Source organism: Pseudophryne corroboree, unplaced genomic scaffold, assembly GCF_028390025.1.
Source record: "Pseudophryne corroboree isolate aPseCor3 unplaced genomic scaffold, aPseCor3.hap2 scaffold_227, whole genome shotgun sequence".
In the NCBI taxonomy this organism is placed as follows: Eukaryota; Metazoa; Chordata; class Amphibia; order Anura; family Myobatrachidae; genus Pseudophryne; species Pseudophryne corroboree.
In genome coordinates this window covers 125,915-135,127 of record NW_026968921.1, presented here as the reverse complement: position 1 = coordinate 135,127, position 9,213 = coordinate 125,915, and the positions used below count along the sequence as shown (strand labels likewise).

The window sequence follows — 9,213 nt, the reverse complement described above, 5'->3', positions numbered from 1 at the left end:
CCATGTTGATATTTTAAGTATTATAACCTTGGATAGCTTTTTCATTCAGAAATGTATCCATTCCTTTTTTAAATCCAATTACAGAGTCCACCATTACCACCTTCCCTGGCAGGGAATTCCACATCCTGATTGCCCTAACAGTGAAGATCATAGTATCTCACCTGGCAGGTAAGTAGGAGTTGGGCTAGAGCTGTGGAGGATTGCTGCTCGGGCACCCCCTGTCAAGTGAAGGAGATCCAACTGAGGCAGCACAAGGGAACTCTCGAAAGAAGAACAAGGCTAGAGGAAGATCTGAGACAAAGAAATCTGACTTTTACCAGAGCTGACCAGAGGAAAGCACAAACACAGTCCCCCACTACCACAAATAATGCAGTCGAGTTTCCCACATTTGGGGAAATCACAGGGGTCAGCATACCCAGAATGCAATGAATGAACCTCACCCTGGGAGAACAATCTTCATGACCATGGTATCTCCTATGCAAAATAAGTATGATTTGGGATAGGGCTGGGGAGGGCCGCTGCTCAGGCACATCTCTGTCAAGTAAAGGAGATTCAACTGAGGCAGCACAAGGGAACTCTCATCTGGGGACAACAACTGCAGGGAGAACACATATTTTCAGATGAAAATCTTGGTCATGCTCTGGTTTCTCTTCAGAACGAACAAATCTTTCGCCTTTTACTAAAGATTTCCGTGGAGAGGAGCAAAACTGAGTTTTACCTCAATTTTTGCATGCCCCATCTTTTTGGGGTTTCTTTTATCGGTTTAAAGATAGAATGAGTGTGCTTTAATGAAAGCTCATTTGCATAGAAATTACAGTAAATGTTTGTTTCTTTTCAAACAGAACTTTCTTGACCATGCTACTTGCTTGAAAGATCTGGGAGCACATGGAATACAGTACAAACCATGCTTATAGCAAGGAGAAGCCAGGTGAGAAATCTGCTTTCTTTCAAATTGGGCGCTCACTTTGATCTGAATGAGGACTGCTGGCATGGCACTCAGGCGACAGGTGGAATCTTGGTCATGCTCTGGTTTCTCTTCAGAACTAACAAATATTTCGCCTTTTATTAAAGATTTCCGTGGAGAGGAGCAAAACTGAGTTTTATCTCAATTTTTGCATGCCCCATATTATTGGGGTTTCTTTTATCAGTTTAAAGACAGAACGAGTGTGCTTTCTTGTTAGCTTTAATGTAAGTTTATTTGTATAACAATGACAGTAAATGTCTGTTTCTTTTCAAGCAGAACTTTCTTGACCATACTAATTGCTTGAAAGATCTGGGAGCACATGGAAAAGAGTACAAACCATGCTTATAGCAAGGGGAAGCCTGGTGAGAAATCTGCTTTCTTTCTTTCAAATTGGGTGCTCACTTTGAGCTGAATGAGGACTGCTGGCATCAGGGCCGGCTCTAGGCATGTTCGAATAGAGCGGCCGCGCAGGGCGCCACCCTTAATGGGCGCCACGCGCTGGCGCCGCCATATTCGATGCTGGAGCCGGCCCTGTGTGTGTGCTGCTGCAGCATTTGGCGGTCGCGCTGTGTATGCGCGCTGCGCGGCGCCGGTATCTAACGTCAGACGCCGGCGCCGCGCATAGCCCGCCTGCACAAGTGGCCGCCCACCCGCCCGCCAGCCCGGACCCAGGCTCAGGCTCACTCGCCCGGCCTCCCGCCCGCCCGCCAGCGCTCCCACACAGGCGGACAGCAGTACTCCTCCCCAGCGCCGCAGGTATTTTTTTTTTTGGGGGGGGGGGAGATCCGCACTGTGGGGGCATTTCTGGCACACAGGGGGCATTTTTGGTTATGTGGGGGCATTTCTGGCACTGTGGGGGCATTTCTGGCTCTGTGGGGGGCATTTCTGGCACTGTGGGGGCATTTCTGGCACTGTGGGGGCATTGCATATCTGGCTCTGTGGGGGCATATTTGGCACTGTGGGGACATATCTGGCCCTGTGGGGGCATATCAGGCACTGTGGGGACATTTCTGGCACTGTGGGGGCATTTCTGGCACTGTGTGGGCATTTCTGGCACTGTGGGGGCATTTCTGGCACTGTGGGGGCATTTATCTGGCTCTGTGGGGGCATTTATCTGGCTCTGTGGGGGCATTTATCTGGCTCTGTGGGGGCATTATCTGGCACTGTGGGGGCATTTCTGGCACTGTGGGGACATATCTGGCACTGTGGGGACATATCAGGCACTGTGGGGGCATATCTGGCACTGTGGGGGCATATCTGGCACTGTGGGGGCATTTATCTGGCACTGTGGGGGCATTTATCTGGCACTGGGGGCATTTATCTGGCACTGTGGGGGCATTTCTGGCACCGTGGGGGCATATCTGGCACTGTGGGGGCATATCTGGCACTGTGGGGACATATCTGGCACTGTGGGGGCATTTATCTGGCTCTGTGGGGGCATTTATGTATCAGGCACCGTGGGGGCATTTATGTATCAGGCACCGTGGGGGCATTTATGTATCATGCACCGTGGGGGCATTTATGTATCATGCACCGTGGGGGCATTTATGTATCAGGCACCGTGGGGACATTTATGTATCTGGCACCGTGGGGGCATTTATGTATCTGGCACCGTGGGGGCATTTATGTATCTGGCACCGTGGGGGCATTTATGTATCAGGCACCGTGGGGGCATTTATGTATCTGGCACCGTGGGGGCATTTATGTATCTGGCACCGTGGGGGCATTTATGTATCTGGCACCGTGGGGGCATTTCTTGCACTGTGGGGGCATTTCTTGCACTGTGGGGACATTTCTTGCACTGTGGGGGCATATCTTGCACTGTGAGGGCATTAATGTATGTGGCACTGTGGGGGCATATCTGCGCTGTGGGGGCATTTATCCATCTGGAACTGTGTGGCCATTTATGTAGCTGGCACTGCTGGGGGGCATGTCACGTGTAGCTGGCACTGCTGGGGGGCATGTCATGTGTAGCTGGCACTGCTGGGGGGCATATCATGTAGTGTTCCCGCTAGGCGTCTGTGGCTGGGCAGTGTGTCTCAGTGCTCTACCTGGCGCAATGTGTCTAACGTGCTCTTATAGGAGGTTCTACCTGGTGCAATGTGTATTAGCTGCACTACTGTGTGGTGTAATGTGAATTGCCACTATAATGTGGCTACGCACCTTCCCCACGAAGTAACTCCCCTAAATTTTTGCTGCGCGCCTTCGGCGCGCACTGTCCATGCTTTAGCGTGTGGAAATGGGAACAACAAGCATTACAGTATGTACATCATTTTGCCCACCTAACTTAAAAATGTGCCCTCCCTGTGATCAGCAACCTGCCCTAAAAAGTGAACACTAGCACGTGTAGCTGGCACTGCTGGAGGGCATGTCATGTGTAGCTGGCACTGCTGGGGGACGAGACCACGCCCACTTTTTCAAGAGGCCACGCCCACTTTTCCAAGGGCGCGCGCGCCTTCGGCGCGCGCATGGGGGGGGGGGGGGCACTTTTACATTTTCTCGCTCAGGGTGCTAGTAGGCCTGGAGCCGGCCCTGGCTGGCATGGCACTCAGGCGACAGGTGGAATCTTGGTCATGCTCTGGTTTCTCTTCAGAACGAACAAATCTTTCGCCTTTTACTAAAGATTTCCGTGGAGAGGAGCAAAACTGAGTTTTATCTCAAATTTTGCATGCCCCATCTTATTGGGGTTTTATTTTATCGGTTTAAAGATAGAACGAGTGTGCTTTAATGTAAGCTCATTTGCATAGAAATGACAGTAAATGTTTGTTTCTTTTCAAACAGAACTTTCTTGACTATACTAATTGCTTGAAAGATCTGGGAACACATGGAAAAAAATACAAACCATGTTTATAGCTAGGGGAAGCCTGGTGAGAGATCTGCTTTCTTTCTTTCAAATTGGGTGCTCACTTTGAGCTGAATAAGAACTGCTGGCATGGCACTCAGGCGACAGGTGGAATCTTGGTCATGCTCTGGTTTCTCTTCAGAACGAACAAATCTTTCGCCTTTTACTAAAGATTTCCGTGGAGAGGAGCAAAACTGAGTTTTATCTCATTTTTTCCTTGCCCCATCTTATTGGGGTTTTATTTTATCTGTTTAAAGATAGAACGAGTGTGCTTTAATGTAAGCTCATTTGCATAGAAATTACAGTAAATGTTTGTTTCTTTTCAAACAGAACTTTCTTGACCACACTAATTGCTTGAAAGATCTGGGAGCACATGGAAAAGAGTACAAACCATGTTTATAGCAAGGGTAAGCCTGGTGAGAAATCTGCTTTCTTTCATTCAAATTGGGTGCTCACTTTCAGCTGAATGAGAACTGCTGGCATGGCACTCAGGCGACAGGTGGAATCTTGGTCATGCTCTGGTTTCTCTTCAGAACTAACAAATATTTCGCCTTTTATTAAAGATTTCCGTGGAGAGGAGCAAAACTGAGTTTTATCTCAATTTTTGCATGCCCCATATCATACCTCCCAACTGTCCCGATTTTCGCGGGACAGTCCCGTTTTTTGGGGACTGTCCCGCTGTCCCACCTGCGGGCCGCAGTGTCCCGCGGTGGGGAGGACAGTTGGGAGGCTCTGTCTGTCGCTGCCCTGCTTAGCAGAGCAGCGGTGAATAGACGCTGTGCGCATGCGCACAGCGTCTATTCACTGAAGTCAGAGGGAGAGGTGGCATGCCAGCGGCTCACAGAGCGCTGGGCATGCCCCCTCAGTGCCGAAAACGGGGGCGTGACTCGCGATCGCGGGTCCTCCCGCGAAGTCACACCCCCTTTTACTTAGGCCACGCTGCAATTGTTCATGCCGTAGGCTTGTGTTCTGTTGAATGCCACGTTCTGCGGCATGCTTAAGGTGTGAGCTGGTAAGATGCTCACCTTAGTTTAACAATAAATCCTTTCCTCGAAATGTCCGTCTCCCTGGGCACAGTTCCTATAACTGGAGTCTGGAGGAGGGGCATAGAGGGAGGAGCCAGTTCACACCCTTTGATAGTCTTAAAGTGCCCATGTCTCTTGCGGATCCCGTCTATACCCCATGGTTCTTAATGTGACCCCAGCATCCTCTACGGACTAAGAGAAAAGGATGCCCTTGCGCACTATCCTGACTTCTCCTCCCGTCTGCTTACTTTGTGCCTTCCAACGCACAATGCGAACTACAGGTGGTGCTGCAGGGCCCACACCCTTTTACTTGCCTTACAGAACAGCTCTGGAGCTGTTACAGTGCCCAGCTGCTGCAAGAAATCAGCTTGAATGCTTCAGGGGATGGGGCATGGCCAACATGAGCCCCACACCAAAGGAGGGTGGGGGTGTTTAATGAGAACTAGGGGTCATCCAAGCACTGCAAAAGGCCGCCATGCCCTGCACGCCCCTTTTCTCTTTTCATATGCAGATGAGGGTTCCAGCCAACTTTGGCCCACTGCTTGGATAACATCACTGTATGCAAATCCGTCTGCTGCAGACCTTCCCCCAGGAATGCTTGTACTAGATGTTGCATATGGTTTGATATTTGATGGTGCTTCAGTATTAGGCAGCCTTCCGCCCTCCCATGTTCATCTGAAAAGATGTGGTCTCCCTGCAGTTGTTGTCCCCAGACGAGAGTTCCCTTGTGCTTCCTCAGTTGAATCTCCTTAACTTGACGGGGGAGGGGCTGCCAGAGCAGACACCCTCCCCAGCCCTATCCCAACTCATACTTATTTTGCATATGAGATTTCTTGATCATGAAGATTGTTCTCACAGGGTGAGGTTCATCCATTATATTTTAAAATAGGAAGGTACAAATTACATATTTGAATTGCATTTATGTGCTGGATTCAAATGTCCCCCCCCCCTTCCATTCTCAATTGTGCCCGTCAGCAGCTATTCTAAGGTTGCTGCCAATGGGTGTGACACATTAATTTCTTCTGTGGGGTACACTGGACTCCACAAGGATTCACATTGGGGTGTAGAGTAGGATCTTGATCTGAGGCACCAACCGGCTCAAAGCTTTTGACTGTTCCCAAGATGCTCAGTGCATTCTCCTCTATAACCCCGCTTCCATGAACAGGGAGCTCAGTTTGTAGTTGGTGCCTTCAGTAGCAGGCCACTTAACAGGGGCCTGCCTCAGGCAGCCTATTCTTAGCTATAAATTTTGACAAGAAAAGAAGAACTTGTTTTATGAGAATCTACAAGGGCTGCAGCAGGCTAGGTCTAATAGACATCTTTACTGCAGCTTCATCACTCCCAGCGACGCTGTATACTCCCGTGCCCTGGTTGCTGGGTCACTGCAGCGGAGGCTCCGGTTTCATCCTAAGGTCAGTCACACACACACCACCCTTCCGGATCACGAGGCCGCTGTTGAAGGGGAGCGTGGCCGTAGGGGGTGGACCGTGTGCTCACTGGCGTGGACACTGATTACTGGGCAGCCGCTCCACTAGCCACCAGGTACAGTTAAGGAGCACAGGTCTGGGGGTTTTTCTCCTATATTAACCCAATTTTGTACTGCCCGCAGCGCATTGTGATAGGTAATAGGGCCTGATTCAGGTTGGATTGCAATCACAATAAGCGATCCAACTGCAAAAATTGCTAAGAGCATACGCATGTGCATGCATTTTCTGCGGCACCCCGCAGAGAATGCGATCGCCTCTGCCTGTCAATCGGGGCGGGGGGGGGGGGATAGGTGGGTCAGCAACACTCCATTTCCAAGTGAGGGATGGAGCGGTGCGGGTGCAAGGCTTCAAAATGGGGTCTGCAATGGAGGAGACACAGGGGGCGTGGTCACAGCGGCTGTATGACATCACATTCAGCCGCTGTGATCACAAAAATGGTGGCGGCTTCCTGCGCGCACATACAGTCTGCACCAGCAGGAGGCTACACCATTTTTTATGATCACGCTGAACTGCAGTGCGACTGCAATTACAGCATGGTCAAGAAGGGAGGCGTCATGCTGGGTGGCCATGCCTTTTCACTGTGCAGGAGCCAGCACCGCTCACACACTAGTCCCCGGGTGCAGTCCCCAACCCCCGGGACACCCGGAGCAACAAAATGTAGATTCAGGCCACCAGGCCACGTCCCTACCTATGAAACCATGCCTCCTTTTTACCATTGCGCTGCTTATCTGCGCGCACTGCATTACAATCTCCCTCGCCACCTCTCTGGGTGTCACCAGTAATAGTGACACCTCTGCCATGCTTGTAGCAGCTGGTCCTAAGATCTACGCCTCAAGCCCTGAGTGTTTGCCCTTGTGACTTGTTGATCATCATAGCGAAGCAGATGCTTACAGAAAACTGCAGGGGCTTAGATTGAAAATAAAAAAATTGATGGGTATAAGGTAGAGAGGAGCGGGTTCGGTTCTCCGAGAACCGAATTCCCCACGAACTCCACGTGGTTTACACTGGTCCGAGGCAGGCTCGGTTGTTCCCGCCTGACTCGGAAAACCTGAACAAGGGAAAATGTCATCATCCCGCTGTCGGATTCTCGCGAGATTCGGATTCCATATAAAGAGCTGCGCGTTGCCGCCATTTTTACTCGTGCATTGAAGAGAGAGCGGAATGGACGTGGCTATGTTCTCTCAGTGGAAATCTCAATAGCAGTGCTCAGTATCAGTGGTTACTTATTGCTGCTCAGTAATACTAGTAGTGTGTCTCTCCTGCTCAGTGTCAGTTCTCAGTAGTATCCTCATCAGTGCTCAGATCACTGCTCATTGTCTTGTGCTGCATTGTGGTGCTCAGCATACTACAGTACATTACTAATAGTCCAGTGCTGCATCTTGCTGCTCAGTGTCAGTTCTAGTATCCTCATCAGTGCTCACTATCACTGTTCATTGCATTTTGGTTTTCTGTATACTACAGTAACATAGTAATATAGTAACATATAGTAACATAGTTTTTGAGGTTGAATAGAGGCAAATTGCCCATCGTGTTCAACCTGTTTTAAGTTGTGATGATTCTACATACTTGCTGAATAATGTTTTATGACTAGTTAGCTACTATAACTCATGTTACCCCCGGATTAACCATGTTGATATTTTAAGTATTATAACCTTGGATAGCTTTTTCATTCAGAAATGTATCCATTCCTTTTTTAAATCCAATTACAGAGTCCGCCATTACCACCTTCCCTGGCAGGGAATTCCACATCCTGATTGCCCTAACAGTGAAGATCATAGTATCTCACCTGGCAGGTAAGTAGGAGTTGGGCTAGAGCTGTGGAGGATTGCTGCTCGGGCACCCCCTGTCAAGTGAAGGAGATCCAACTGAGGCAGCACAAGGGAACTCTCGAAAGAAGAACAAGGCTAGAGGAAGATCTGAGACAAAGAAATCTGACTTTTACCAGAGCTGACCAGAGGAAAGCACAAACACAGTCCCCCACTACCACAAATAATGCAGTCGAGTTTCCCACATTTGGGGAAATCACAGGGGTCAGCATACCCAGAATGCAATGAATGAACCTCACCCTGGGAGAACAATCTTCATGACCATGGTATCTCCTATGCAAAATAAGTATGATTTGGGATAGGGCTGGGGAGGGCCGCTGCTCAGGCACATCTCTGTCAAGTAAAGGAGATTCAACTGAGGCAGCACAAGGGAACTCTCATCTGGGGACAACAACTGCAGGGAGAACACATATTTTCAGATGAAAATCTTGGTCATGCTCTGGTTTCTCTTCAGAACGAACAAATCTTTCGCCTTTTACTAAAGATTTCCGTGGAGAGGAGCAAAACTGAGTTTTACCTCAATTTTTGCATGCCCCATCTTTTTGGGGTTTCTTTTATCGGTTTAAAGATAGAATGAGTGTGCTTTAATGAAAGCTCATTTGCATAGAAATTACAGTAAATGTTTGTTTCTTTTCAAACAGAACTTTCTTGACCATGCTACTTGCTTGAAAGATCTGGGAGCACATGGAATACAGTACAAACCATGCTTATAGCAAGGAGAAGCCAGGTGAGAAATCTGCTTTCTTTCAAATTGGGCGCTCACTTTGATCTGAATGAGGACTGCTGGCATGGCACTCAGGCGACAGGTGGAATCTTGGTCATGCTCTGGTTTCTCTTCAGAATGAACAAATCTTTCGCCTTTTATTAAAGATTATCCGTGGAGAGGAGCAAAACTGAGTTTTATCTCAATTTTTGCATGCCCCATATTATTGGGGTTTCTTTTATCAGTTTAAAGACAGAACGAGTGAGCTTTCTTGTTGGCTTTAATGTAAGTTTATTTGTATAACAATGACAGTAAATGTCTGTTTCTTTTCAAGCAGAACTTTCTTGACCATACTAATTGCTTGAA

General features: G+C 48.8%; 9 non-coding genes across 9 annotated transcripts; 7 read left to right on the top strand and 2 right to left on the bottom strand.

Annotated features, from left to right (window-relative positions):
• Window positions 1-327: 327 nt before the first annotated feature.
• On the bottom strand, window positions 328-491 carry LOC135009490 (U1 spliceosomal RNA). Its single transcript, XR_010209031.1, has one exon. It is a non-coding gene; the product is annotated as a U1 spliceosomal RNA (small nuclear RNA).
• A 144-nt stretch (window positions 492-635) lies between these two features.
• Window positions 636-751, top strand: LOC135009727 (U5 spliceosomal RNA). Its single transcript, XR_010209228.1, has one exon. It is a non-coding gene; the product is annotated as a U5 spliceosomal RNA (small nuclear RNA).
• A 270-nt stretch (window positions 752-1,021) lies between these two features.
• Window positions 1,022-1,137, top strand: LOC135009803 (U5 spliceosomal RNA). The gene has a single exon (XR_010209301.1). It is a non-coding gene; the product is annotated as a U5 spliceosomal RNA (small nuclear RNA).
• A 2,400-nt stretch (window positions 1,138-3,537) lies between these two features.
• Window positions 3,538-3,653, top strand: LOC135009743 (U5 spliceosomal RNA). The gene has a single exon (XR_010209243.1). It is a non-coding gene; the product is annotated as a U5 spliceosomal RNA (small nuclear RNA).
• A 275-nt stretch (window positions 3,654-3,928) lies between these two features.
• Window positions 3,929-4,044, top strand: LOC135009778 (U5 spliceosomal RNA). Its single transcript, XR_010209278.1, has one exon. It is a non-coding gene; the product is annotated as a U5 spliceosomal RNA (small nuclear RNA).
• A 275-nt stretch (window positions 4,045-4,319) lies between these two features.
• LOC135009833 (U5 spliceosomal RNA) lies at window positions 4,320-4,432 on the top strand. Its single transcript, XR_010209330.1, has one exon. It is a non-coding gene; the product is annotated as a U5 spliceosomal RNA (small nuclear RNA).
• Window positions 4,433-8,270: 3,838 nt separating this feature from the next.
• Window positions 8,271-8,434, bottom strand: LOC135009479 (U1 spliceosomal RNA). Its single transcript, XR_010209020.1, has one exon. It is a non-coding gene; the product is annotated as a U1 spliceosomal RNA (small nuclear RNA).
• A 144-nt stretch (window positions 8,435-8,578) lies between these two features.
• On the top strand, window positions 8,579-8,694 carry LOC135009726 (U5 spliceosomal RNA). Its single transcript, XR_010209227.1, has one exon. It is a non-coding gene; the product is annotated as a U5 spliceosomal RNA (small nuclear RNA).
• Window positions 8,695-8,964: 270 nt separating this feature from the next.
• On the top strand, window positions 8,965-9,081 carry LOC135009828 (U5 spliceosomal RNA). Its single transcript, XR_010209325.1, has one exon. It is a non-coding gene; the product is annotated as a U5 spliceosomal RNA (small nuclear RNA).
• Window positions 9,082-9,213: the final 132 nt, after the last annotated feature.